This window comes from Ischnura elegans, chromosome 1, assembly GCF_921293095.1.
Source record: "Ischnura elegans chromosome 1, ioIscEleg1.1, whole genome shotgun sequence".
Taxonomy (NCBI): Eukaryota; Metazoa; Arthropoda; class Insecta; order Odonata; family Coenagrionidae; genus Ischnura; species Ischnura elegans.
In genome coordinates this window covers 169850953-169865345 of record NC_060246.1, presented here as the reverse complement: position 1 = coordinate 169865345, position 14393 = coordinate 169850953, and the positions used below count along the sequence as shown (strand labels likewise).

The 14393-nt window shown below is 39.3% G+C and overlaps 1 protein-coding gene across 1 annotated transcript in view; it reads left to right on the top strand.

The window, feature by feature from the left end:
• The window catches only part of LOC124173423, a 169845-nt gene that overhangs the window by 71173 nt on the left and 84279 nt on the right, over window positions 1-14393 (top strand). The window lies entirely within an intron of this gene.

Sequence of the window (14393 nt, the reverse complement as noted above, 5' to 3'; positions counted from 1 at the left end):
TCCAACTTTCCGATTTCTTTATTTGTCATAGGTGGAATCAAGACGAAAAGATATATGCTCGATGCACTCGAGAATTCTTATGCTACTATGAATTTCCATACGACTTCCTATCCCCCACTCGCTGCTCTTGGCTTCAGTTCGTTCAGATTATTCATTCAGGATATTTTTATCTTTCTAATAAATCATTCCATCATTAAGTCTTCCACGGTGTATGCATTGCACACTTGGAAAGGAACTATTTCGATTAATTACGTGTTTTTCTAAGTCGTTGACTCGACTAACTTACCAACTTTATACTCAATCATCAAAAGCGAGAATACTATACAATGGAGTGCACGCGGAACAGGGGTCCGTGATATGTTAGAACCTCAACAAGGGAAGGGAGTAAATTGAATCGTCCAATACAACTTCTGCGGTTGGAATATGGAGAGTCGAAGCGAACCTTAAGACCTTGTGAGACATTTCAAAGCAATCTGCTTTTAGGGGATGAAAAAATAAATCCCCATTCCATTGAGCACATTACCCGACCTACCTCCCATCCCCAGTTTACGTCATCGTGAGTCACTTCCCTCATTCTCCTCGTATCTACGAATACCCTCCACCATTCTTCTTCACCTCACAAATCCAGAAACCTCCTTCCCCAAAACTCTACCCCCGGCTATCCACTGGCCCAAAGAATGGCTGTCATCCAACAATCGTTTACATTGAAAGTGGCCTTACGTGTTGAAACGCCAGGCTGTCGAGATTGAAGGAGTCTAAATCAGACTAAGTCATTCTGTCATGTTAAAGATATCGCTAACTCACATCATGGCCTAGCCGGGAGAGGTCGAGTTGTTCCTACAGGCGTGACGCAATTCAGAAGTCAGGGTGAATAAATAATTTTTTGATCATCCCCAAGCAGCCGGAGTGAGCTCAGGTGCTCGGTGACCAGGCGAGGCGACTGTTGATTCTTGATACTAGGGAGTGGTGTACCTTTGCCAGCAAGTGAAGTGCTATTGCCTGCTTCCGATATTCTGTACCTCGAGGAAAGTGATTAGTGCAGGAAATGCGCGCCAATTGTTCGCTGTGCACCGTGAAGAAGTGCATTGCTCTATAAGCACTCGGTAATAGTTTCACTATTGAAATCGCTGGGGTAGTTCGCGGCATAGTGTTGAAAGTGCATTCGATGGTGTCTAAGTGTGGAAGCCCGTTGTGCAAATGCTGTGATGACGAGTTTCTTCCTACCGTGTGAGTTACAGAAGAGGAGTAACGCACCCTACGGTCCACGACCCTTAGAATAAAGCTTCGTGCCCTTGGAAAGTGAGAAAATTGCCGCATTTAAAAGGTAATAATTCAGGTCATAGTTTCATAGCATGTGAAAACTACTTTTTATCTGATTGCGAGAAGTTATTTATTGGAAAACCATTGCATTGACTTTACGCATAATGTCAAACAAATCTAAATTTCTTAACGCATTGCGGCTATGGTAAAATATATGCATCCAATTTAACATTTTTCAGAACAATACCACTGTAGATTTCCAATGTAGGTATGAATGCCGTTCGCGCAAGATTTGGGCCTTACTTCCATTCTGAACGGATAGGCACTTCACAATTTTGTACGTGTCGCCATAAGCAGACGAGTGTTTACCGATGTAAAGATGGTTAAAATACACTGTTACTCTACGATTACATGTCTGTGCGTGAAATTTGATGGATAACATCGTCAGCAATATCAAGCATTCTTTTAATAGCAGTACTACAAGAAACAGACAACCATTACACGCGTTTACCGCTTAATTCATTGTCAACCTCGACATCGAATAAATATTTTTGTTAGATTAATGCCTAATGGCAAAGATTGCGTATGTTTAAGGTAATTAGATATCTCTATTCGATACGGATCCGTTTTCATCTGCTGTGATGAATCGGTGTTCAGATAACAAATTTGAATGTCAAACAATTCAGGAGTTGATAGTTTTTTTATCGAGTGGCTATTATTTAACAGAAATAGAGTGCGAATTCGGACACAGGGCATTGCTCATTCTGAACTAATTTTTAAAACGTTTTTAGATAGGTCACCAAAATATTGAATCCATTTTAAGTGAACTAGGCTAGATATGGTGTATGAAGTGGAAAGGTGACGTAAACAAAAAATATGAGCTTTAAAAATTGATGGTTTGCAGCGTGACTTTGTGAAAGCGAATCATTATGAAGAATGAAAAATGAGAAACTCTGTACTTACACATGAAATATTCATGAGCTTTTAAAATTACCGTGGTTCTATCAATATTTACTGCTTGCTTTTTCGTAAACTCTATGGATAGCTATGGCTTTTACGATACCAGAAATGTTCCGTTTCTCCAGACGTTAGTGTACCTGCGTCACGACCTATCCCCTCAACCCAGTGTGCCTATTGGAGCACTCCCCCGCAGGAGAGTGCAGAGCAACGACCCAATTCTGCCCCAGCGTGTGAGAACCGGGGACTCGGTTAGCCAGGCCACGCCATTGTCTGTGTGGGACGGTGTTCTGAAGTCGAAGCCCTGACCTGCCTTAAGAGTGCAAAAGGCGTGCAATGGTCAGGGGTGTGTGCTTTTCGGGGCCCTCAGCCAGGCCGAACCACTGGTCGGTGGCGACTGAGGGGGTCTTTGTGTACCAGCCGAAGTCTTCTCGACTTCCGATCTCCTGATCGGTAAGCCATTCTCTCCGGGTCGGAACAGCGAGTCTTGATTCCCCGGGCGAGGAGACTCCTTCGGAAAGTGGGTGCGAATGATCGGCTGCCGTGGGTCGGACCTCTCAATCGTTCCAAATACCTGTCCCTATCACGTCGTCAGCCGTTGATTCTGCGAAAACTCGTCGGTGTCCTGACTGGAACGTGATGAAACCGCGGAATTCGCGGCTTTATATAGAAGGCTAGGGGGCGCCGCTGTGATTTGATTGGTTCTCCCATCAATCTCTGGTGTAACGTATTGTATCGTCCAATCACGAAGCTGCTATTTCAAAAATCTTTTTCCAAGTTTTTCCTAACGGAAAGCATCCAAAAAGATTAATGTTTTGGAGTGTTCTGAATTCTACTATGCATGAATTTTTCAAAAGTGAATATTCTAAAATTACTCCTGAATACTTACTTAACTGACTCTACATTTAAAAAACTTGTGTTAATTTTATATGCTTGAATGATGGAATATGATTCATCGGGTGAGTCATTCTTTTCCCAAAAAGTAGTGCTGAGTTTATTGCCCATCATCATAAGTCCACAATCCTAAGATTGGCTTGTCGCAGCTATCATTTCCGCTCTCCTATTCGCTAGCCTCTTCCTGGTGACTCTATTTCGATAAGTTAATCCTCTAGTACAGGATATGCGTTATCTCATCTTTCGGATGTCATCTCCTTGAGCGACCGATATACTTCTAAACCTCCGGCGTCCTTCTTATCTGCGTACTATAGGAATAAAAGACACCATCATTAGTCAACAATCCTAAGATTGCTTTGATGCAGCTCTCCTTTCCTCCCCCCTATCCAGTAGCCATTTCATCACGGCGAATTTCTTCTCTTTAACATACATTACAACCAGACTAATGTAACACTTTTGAGTCCGTCCCTTGCCCTTCTTTCCTACTATCTGTACCTATGCGATTATTTCATCTGGCCATTATGTCTCTGAATGTGGCCGACTAACTTTTCCCGCCTTCTGCTTCTTCTGGTCTTTAGAGGACTTCTCCTTTCGCCCAATCTCATCATCACCTCATTATTTCTCTCGCGGTCGAGCGATATTTGCTTCTTATATTGTCCATTTTGCCGATATTATCGGTGTCCAATTTAATTACAATTATTAAAACTTGAAAAACCTAAAAGACGGCACTAAAGTGACTCGAAGTTAATGGTAGAGAAAGTTGTGACTGGGATAATGCAAATGAATATATCACCTTAAAAAAAATTAAATGCATAATTAACAGGACAAGAGGAATGATATTATGGATAACAATATGAACATGTCATTATAATCAATTAGAATTAGATTTTATACTCAAACTTTGTAACCTTGCTAAATAAAAGAAGTTTTTGAAATACCGTATTCTAAGTTACTAAACAACTGTATATAATTGGTTAGGCTATAACGAATACTAACTGTATACTTTAAAATTAGAAAATATTCTGCAGTTACACAATTTGTTTCCCTTTAAAACAATTTTCAATTACCGTAGAATTGGGAACATTCCAAAAACATCAATGATTTTGGAAGCTCTCCGTTGGGAAAAACCCGGAAATTGATTTTTCAAATAGCAGCTTCGTGATTGGACGATACAATACGTTACACCAGAGATTGATGGGAGAACCAATCAAATCACAGCGGTGCCCCCTAGCCTTCTATATAAAGCCGCGAATTCCGCGGTTTCATCACGTTCCAGTCAGGACACCGACGAGTTTTCGCAGAATCAACGGCTAACGACGTGATAGGGACAGGGATTTGGAACGATTGAGAGGTCCGACTGGGTCTAACCCACGGCAGCCGATCATTCGCACCCACTTTCCGAAGGAGTCTCCTCGCCCGGGGAATCAAGACTCGCTGTTCCGACCCGGAGAGAATGGCTTACCGATCAGGAGATCGGAAGTCGAGAAGACTTCGGCTGGTACACAAAGACCCCCTCAGTCGCCACCGACCAGTGGTTCGGCCTGGCTGAGGGCCCCGAAAAGCACACACCCCTGACCATTGCACGCCTTTTGCACTCTTAAGGCAGGTCAGGGCTTCGACTTCAGAACACCGTCCCACACAGACAATGGCGTGGCCTGGCTAACCGAGTCCCCGGTTCTCACACGCTGGGGCAGAATTGGGTCGTTGCTCTGCACTCTCCTGCGGGGGAGTGCTCCAATAGGCACACTGGGTTGAGGGGGTGAGGGGATAGGTCGTGACGCAGGTACACTAACGTCAGGAAAAACGGAACATTTCTGGTCTCGTAAAAGCCTTAGCTATCTATAGAGTTTACGAAATAGCAAGCAGTAAATATTGATAGAAACACGGTAATTCTTTAAAGCTCCATGAATATTTCATGTGTAAGAACAAAGTTTCTCAGTTTTCATTCTTCATAATGAATCGCTTTCACAAAGTCACGCTGCAAACCATCAATTTTTAAAGCTCATTTTTTTGTTTACGTCACCTCTCCACATCATACACCTTATCTAGCCTAGTTCACTTAAAATGGATTCAATCTTTTCGTGACCTATATAAAAACGTTTTAAAAATTAGTTCAGAATGAGCAATCCCTGATGTCTGAATTCGCCCTTATTTCCGTTAAATAATAGCCTCTCGATAAAAATCTATCAACTCCTAATTTTTTGGACATTCAAATTAGTAGTGTGTACACCGTTTGATCACAGAAATTGTAAACTGCTCTTAATAAGGGTGTCTAGTTATATTAAAGCGTACCATATCCTTATCGTAAGTTCGGTATAGGTCGATATTTGTCTTCACTGACATCAATCGAAAAGAAACCCTTATGTTCTCGTAAATATCATACCAGCCAGTCGCCTAACTAGAAATATGCTTTTGTGGGATGGGATGGCCTGGGTAGGCGACCGCCCACTTTGGGAGCAACTATCCCACCCCCCATAGTTACGCCACTGATACCAGCCACCACTCAAATTTTTTTACATGTACAATATATATTGCTTGCTAATATTGTAACACAAGGTTTTCTGAAACTGCAATGTCGTGTTCAGGAATTCATGAGTTAAAGTTGTTCATTCGCCTATTTGTTAGTTTCGGTCCACCTTTAAAACTATACTGCTTATCCGGTGTAGTTTATTGCGCATGCGTGTCATCTTTTTCTCCGGACATTTCAGTTTAAATATTTGATTTACCGAATTTCAATGTTTTGTATAACTAATAACTTCAGGCTTTACTTTGTGAAACCTCTCCATATTGGAAGTAAGGAAATAAAAATTTGTAAGGTTCACTGTTATTTAATTATGGGCACGACCCGGGTTTCGTAACTTGGTTACATCGTCAGGTGACTGATCTTGCATGCATCATACATTTATACATAAAGTACACAAGTGACGGTGAGGATGCTCTTGTTGTTGAAAAAGATGTTTAAGGATGCAATGCGAAGTTTGATCAAAAGTTTGAAATACAATCTTGCCTGCTCTGCCGTGCCGGCTTCGAAAATATGACTAATAACTTCAGGCTTTACTTTGTTTCCAACGGACTGTGGTTGCACGTCGTCGGGGTATCTACGAACGTAGCCAATGCACTTGCCATTGCCCCGTGTTTGAATACGTACACATCTATTCTCCCTTTAAATTTTCTCATGCAGGAGGGAATTTCCAAAATACATGCCTTGACGTACCAGCGGGAAATCCGATCATATGCGTCTCAGCTGGACAACAGACCCAAGTGAGAATTTTTCCGAAACATGTTTCGCCTTCGTCTTGCCTGGTGGCGATTACTCTCGTAGAGACATCCGTCGACGTAGCCGAAATTTTGAGCGTAGAAAATGCTGGAGACCACAACGTTTCCGCTGGTGTTATGGTTAAAATGAAATTGAATTCTATGGGCCGTGGTCTCCATGGATCAAATCATGGTGTCGGATGAAAAGGTGTTCCTCATTCAATGTGGACGTTTTTCTGATCTCAAACTTTGTAGAATTCAGTAAGAGGTTTGAAGGATGTCACGTGACCATTGAATTCAAAATAGCTTCTTTTTTTGTTGAAATTCCACTCCTGCGTTGCATGACCATTTGCGCAGTTGACCTTATGAGTAACATTTGGCCTCCTTTTCTGTGCTATCCACCCCCGCTTCACTGCCCTATCCCCTTGAGCGATATATCACATTATACCCTTAACCTTGTTGTGGTCAATTGACGTAGCATATAAAACAAGCGCCCGAAATCGAGCATATATTTCAGGACGCAGACGTGGTCGTGGGGACAGAGAACTGGCTCACGGAAGATATATGCGACAGCGAAGTTTTTCCTACAGTATGTAAAATTTACAAATGCGATCGACACAATAGAACAGGTGGCGGAGTTTTTATAGCAGTTAAATCACATTCACACAGCGCCGCCCATGAAATAATGGAGAAGGAAATATAAAGCGTATGGTGTACAACTAAACTACGAAACAAAAGGAATATTCATGTTTGCTCTCTTTATAGACCTCAGAACTCCGAAGTTGATATTATATACCAACTAGAAAATCAAATGTCCGCATTTACTCGGAGAGAAAGTAAAAGTGTAATAGTTATTGGGGGCGATTTTAATCTTCCGCCTATAGATTGGGATACTTAGACTGTAAAAACGAATTCAAGGAATAGATAAATCAGCGAGAATTTACTCAACGTGCTTGCAAATCACTCTCTCGCCGAAGTCGTTGACAAGCCTACGAGAGGAAATAATGATATTAGACCTTTTAGCAGTAAGCCATCCTGAGTTGATAAAACAAATCGATATTATTGACGTTATAAGTGATCACATTAAATTTCCGCCAACGATACAGATAGTAAATAACAGAGGTGACGAAAACAAAAATATTATCGCACTGTTGTTTTCAAAAGTATGTAGACACTCAGGAATCCCACTTAACTGATGGGTCGGTGAAAACTTGTGAGGTTGGCACATAGAGCGGCCTGCATCCCTCACTCGTATGCCACCAAAAGCCGACGAGGACGGAGGCGGACGAGACCAGCTACCGAAGCATTAGTCAAACTCCAGGAACATAAGCCCAATAGGAAATAAGTTTAGAGGATGGTATGTACTGAGGTAACTCACTTCTACGATCACGTTGGACTGTGGGTGTGTTTTCTTTCGGACTCCGTGGCGAGGTATTTCCTATCTTTAGATTCATATTTGCACTGGCCGTGTATCTCTTACTAATACGTGGCTCCGTGGCCGAGTAGGTGTATGCTGTGCGCGGTAGTTGCGGAAAAGTTCAGGGAGAGTTCGAATCTGACATAATCATACTTTTTTCACTTTTTAAAAGAGACATCCTGAGCCTTAACCTTACCTATGCAGATGACTCGAGAAAAAGTTAGTACTGATTTTTTTAAACGACTAAATTTGTTAAAATGATGACTTTGTCTACACTAGCACATTTCTAAACGGATTCATTCACGGAGAAGAAATAATCAGGGGAGGTGAGGGTCATTGTATCTTCGTGTCCTTTCGGCTAATTACTGTCAAATCTCTGTTGAGTGTAATTCCTACTCATAGCTATTAAAATTCTCACAAAATAATCAGATACACTCATATTTGAAATCAATATGGTTACCCTAGAGAAAGAAAAATAATTGTAATTATTTCGACAATCATAGTTTTTAAATTTCTAGGTCTTGGTCACAAAAATGTTGGAAATGATCGGCCGTATTCATAGTTTCCTTAGTAAGCTACTAACGCCTAAGTAGCGTTCTAAGTAGTAGCATACTAGCAATATGGTATTCATAGATCGTTAGTAAGGGCTACTAAGCCTAGTATGCTACTATCTTAGTAGCTGGTTCTTAGTCTCCCTCCGGCCTTGTTTAAGGGAGCTACTAAATATGGCGGACCGTTGTGGATGATCGAACTCCGGTTTTATTTGTATACTATTATAGAGTTTTTATGCATTTGTGCCAAAATGGAATACGAGAATCCATTCTTCAAGTAAGGCAGGCAACGTATGTAGTGTAATTGTTGACAGGAATTGAAAGTTTTTCGTAGCTGCGAGGAAGCTACGACTTGCAGTGAACTTGTGCCTCTAGTGTAAGTGAACACAATTTGTACATTCAATGCGCCCCTAAGTGAATTGATTGCATATAGACGATGAAGTAAAGAGTGAAGCGACAAGTGAAGTGATTTGTGAGTGTATGAGCTTCGACAAAATGATTTATTTATTTCATACTGGTTTAACCATTTCGATCAAAGGTATCTACTAGCTGTTGCGAAGGGGATATGTTTTATATTTGAAGCAGTTGTTCTTTAGGGAATCAGGAAACGCTTATAAATTTTCATTCGTTTGTACGCTTATAATTTGTGTTTGATTATATTACTTATTCTAGTCACTTTATCGTGAGCTTTCGGCAGTATTTACATTTCGCGTATTTCGTTGCGCTGTTGTTTTTGTTTTGGTTACGGTACGAGTGATAGTGGAGAGTGAGATTGGAAGTATGTTGATGTTACAATTTCTGGTTTCAAAATTTGTTTCAGCATATTTATTTCATTGTCCACGTAATGGTAATGTGAAATAACATCAACTGATTCTAAATCATTAGTGATGAGTGGGAAGTGAGATGTGAAGAATTCTTTCGAAAGTCAACGAGTGCAAATTCTTTTGGTGTGTGCAGAGCACGGTCTTAAAATATGAGAAGGTCTGGACACTCTCCGTTCAGGCATGGTCATTTAATGAAGCCGTTTCCCGTTGAGGCCGGTAGGGGCGCCACCTATCCTGAAGGGCAAGTTTCCTACGTATCTGTATACGATACTTCAGTAATTATGAACTAATTTATGGCAAAAATGAATATAAACACATCGACAGTGGTTGCTAGTTAACAAGTTCATATGCACTTAACATCTTATAGCAAAAAATACCAAGAAATCGTTCTCATACGTGAGTATTAATCAAATGGAAGGCGTTGGATTTCAGCTTCGTCTGCTTCCATACCTTTGTAAAATCAGTTACAGCTATAACGAAAGATTGTCAGTAGTTAAAACCTTATGTAGTGAGGAAAGGTATTTTTAAGGAAATAATTATTTATAGCTATCTTGTGGTAAACGTTAATATAAGTTGTCATAAAAGCTACACATACATACATAAAAGCTACGTACGCACCATTGCCTCTGAGCCCATCGGCATGTTTCCACGGCCTTATAAGAATATAGATGTTATTCCTTGCTTTCAAACACTATTAACAAATATAATATCAGAAACGCAAACGGCTTCTTACCAAGGCCGAAGTGCAATACTTCTTATGAAGAGACGTATGTTAATAAAAATGATTCTATCCTAGGGACGTTTTGTGGGTATAGAATAGGCATATTTAATCGTTGAACAGGGTGAATAATTTCCGGAAGTACCATTATTACCGTTAAAGGCTATTTTATAACGATGCTTGCCTACTCACCAAAGGAATAATTTGAGATTTAAGGAAGTAAAATACCATATGAAAGATAAGAACGAAAGAGATTTTGCAAATAATTTCCGAATAAACTTCTACGAAAACAGTGCAATTGATATAACCCGAGGGATTTGCGGATGTCTGATCACTTTCAGGTGCTGGCAAATCTGAAATATTATCCCTCACCCAAAAATAAGATGAGTAGTACGACAGAAACCACAGGCTAATACGCGGTCAATGTACTTTTCATGAGAGTTGCACGCACCATCGATAACAGCTGCATTAAAAGAAATCATCGAAAGAGGTATTAAGAATGAAAACGATTCACATTTTTCCAACTTATATAATGTACACACACATAAAATCAACATTTCTAGAATGATTACACAATGCTATTGAAACTGAGATTATTTATACAATCAATGCAAGGTAATTTCATGAAAAATAAATTTTAAGTACTCACAATTTAACATTTCTATTAATTCTTTCTATTACTAATTTCTATTTCTAATTACTTATCATTCTAAGAGATTCAATTTAATAGGAGAGAATGATAAATAGTTGATGAAAGCCGTCGCACATCTCGCATTTTCTCAGTGTTACTTCATTCCTCCACTGTGAATGACATTGACCACTGGAACAGCAGAACCTGTAATTTAAAATATGTATACATTTTGGAGCTTAGCACACCAAAAAAAGGAATCGTACAGCTATTTCATCGCTTCTCAGGGTCCTTGGGGACTCTAAAAAGCGAAATCCCCGAAGTCTTGTGGCCATAAACAGTGGTGCAACGCGGTACCACACACGTCCACGGTATTTTCCTTTTTTCAGTAAATCCGCGATACATATCCACGAAATATTAATGTAGAACAATAAGGAAATAATGCAGAAGACTAACATTTGAAAATAAATGAAAACTAAATCTTAATTAATTACAAAAATGACTATTTCCACTCACCTGTAGTATGCGCTCAACAATACGGAAATTAACTTACCCGCTAATTCTTGCCCTTCAGAATACGTGGCGCCGCCCCGGCAAACGTGCGGCAGGTTGAGGAAACGACTTCAATAAAAGACCATGGGTTCCCAATGGAGTGGGATAGGAAGTGTCATGGGGCTGGTGCAGAGTGATTGGAAAACTGATTATCATTGTTTACTAGAGTCACGTTAAAGTGTTTTAAATTAAGTGTGAGTCAAGCTTTTCATTGAACCAGTTGATTCAGAATGTACGGATTATAAGTGTCATAAAGACAGCTCGTGAAATGTGAAGTGAAATGTTGTGTGCGTTGTAGTCCTATTTGTGATATGATCAGCAATAAATAAGTAAAACAAGTTACGTTAATTATGCTTTGTTTTTTACATTAACCACCTCTAGTAAACTATATGCCGTATATTTCCGCACGCTGTCAATATTTGAAATATTTAAATGTAGCGAAGCAGATTGTTGTTTCCTTGACTAACACTTTAGGAGTTGCAAACATATGTTACTAATTGCTCGCACGTAGGTGTTTGTAACGTAATAAATGTGTGTCATTCACACATTAATCTCAACGTTATTTTCTTAACGTTTCATATCTGCATTGCAAAAGTTTTCGTTTCTACTCCGACATTGAGGTGTATTTCTGCTTTCCGAATACAGATATGTATAATACTTACGTTGCTAGTTATGTTTTTCCATACTAATCACGCATACACTAATGGAAACAAATATCGGAAGTGCAAGCAATACGCAATTTATATGATCAATAAATATACGGCCGTTTGTAAAGCAATAACTGCATCTCAAACATACAAATGCTTCGGTATTACTCATAAATCTACCCTTTCCCAAAGGTATTGCATAATTTTTGTGTACAGCAATAAAAAAATATGTCTGAGATGCGATATCACATCGAATTATCCATTATGAAGTAAAAATTTCAATGCACTTTGCTGAATCAATTTCTTTTGTTTGATAGTGTTACGAATTTTCCGCGCCGCGGAGGAGTCAGATGCAGTGTTGTCAAGCGTAGCCTAGCGGGTTGAACCACGACCACCGAGAGACAAGGCCTGAGCGCTGATGCCTTCTAATTGTCTGACGTCACGAGCCGTAGGTTATCAACCACGCCTTCCGACAATGCTTGCAGTTGTTTATATTTATAAGCCATTGCGGTGAAAATGGTGATTGGGTTGTTGAACGCTAAGTTATTTGGAGTTTTAAAGCTTTTGCGATGGTTTTGTGGGCAACAGTATTGAATATAAGTGTTCAACAAATAGTGTACAAGTGTTGTCTGCCTCTGTGCAGAGGAATACACGGAGGTAACGAAAGTGTGCGTTTTCAAATTTCCTAAGGACGAAGAGGAAATGGATACTTACCATTCCAAGAAAAGACTTACAGCCGACGAAATATTCCAAGGTGAGTTACTATCTTTTTCTTTCTATTTGGGTGTCGTGATTATTCAGGGAAATGTTAGTATAATGTAAATGTTGATTGTCATTAAAAGTGTATTAAAAAGATATTTGATATAAGCATTGACCGGTAGACGAATTGTTATTGGTTTCTTGAAACAATTCTACTCTCGAGTGTATTCGCAGGTTGATTGCAATATTATTTGCGTTATCGCTAGAATAATTAATGGTTTTAATTATTTCATAGTACTTAAATGTCTTTGCAATTCTCGAATATCAACGCTAAATAGAATACGGCGCTTATCCTCGTGTTCTAAGGTGTTGTTATTAAGAAGAACTTGATTTTTTGAGGGTGTTATGAATAGTTTTTGTTATTAGTATATTGTGGAAACATGTGAAACTCGAGATGAATAAATGGGATACCTACTTGTGTAATAAATATGACCCATGCCTACGATGGCATTTTACATTATTTGTATGTTTACGCATGCATACGTTAGTAATACTGTTTTAGAATAGAAGATTATTTTGCATTAAGTAGCTCTTACATAGGTAATATGTACTAACTAATCGTGTTAATCTGAGAACGATTGTTTGGAGAGCGAAATCTAAAAATGAATGATTCTTCAGTAGTTAATAAATTATGGAAATATGTGAAACGCTCGGGATGAATAAATGGGCTACCTACAAGCGAGATAAATATGGCCCATGTCTAAGTTTGCATTTTAGATCAAATATTTTTAATCTAACTACCATTGTGTGCACAGCGAATTATTTAAGTCGACTTAAGATCTTGTTTACTACACCCTTATCAGACGAAGGTATTCTTCACTTGAAATACAGTTGATTTTTCGTCTACCAATAAAATTATCTCTATTTTTAAGGTGTGTATCCAGCATTTTCTGTTTGAAGATGTGCTTCATTAAAGCTCCTTCTTCGATGAGAAGTCAGGAAAACTGCTGGCTGTACCATTGAACAGCCCAAAACTGAGGGATGGTGCCATGTCAAGGATCTTCCCTGATTGCCCTGGGTACCTTACCACTTCAGAGCAGACCAGAGATGCGCCATCAATGAGGGAACAGCGTCTTGAAAGTGCTACTGTGGAAGCTGCATGCTTTAGCTGAGAGTTTGAAAACTCAGGAAGCATATAGGGCTTAGAAAAAGCTAGACTCTTTCGGAAACGTAAATTCTCTGGTGAAGATAAATAAGCATTCAGCATTTTGGGATGTGGTCGTGAAGCCGTGTGCTATAATATTAAAGCATTTGGAAGAGTGTGCACCACCTCTTATTACTTACTCATTAATAGTATACATTCATAATAATATCAAAGTATACCACTGAAAAAGGGAATTAAAAGCAATAGACAAATTCACTCCACTTTTTCAAGCCTATTTCATGTATGAAAAGTACCAATGATGTGTTGGATAGAATTTAAAAACTCCACAAATAATATAAATATTTATAGCGATATTGTAGCTCTACTGGAAGAATGAAAAATTAAAGACTATGCAAATCAATCTTTGAATAACTTTATCAAATCACAAATGTCTCTTGTTCCAGAAAAAAAGGTAAGTAGGTTCAAGAAAAGAAGGTAAATAGGTTCAAGAAAAGAAGGTAAGTAAGGTTCATCTGTGACATATTTGTACTTGCTACAATGTTTTTTAAATATCTCCTGAAGTTCATAAATTTGCTCGCAATTCTGGTCATTTGGTTTTCCCACATCCAGTTACTATTAAACGGCTCTGCTCTTCTTTTAAAATTGGTCCAATTAATGAGCAAAATGGGCATGGGTTTCTATCTTACGTGAAGCACCGAGTATCTCATTACAGAGTTACGAGTGTTATATCACCCTTATGATGGATGAAGTTCATTTGAAACCCTTTCTTGACTACAAGGGCAGATGTATTGTAGAACCTGCATGTAACTCCAAGAGTTTAGCTTCT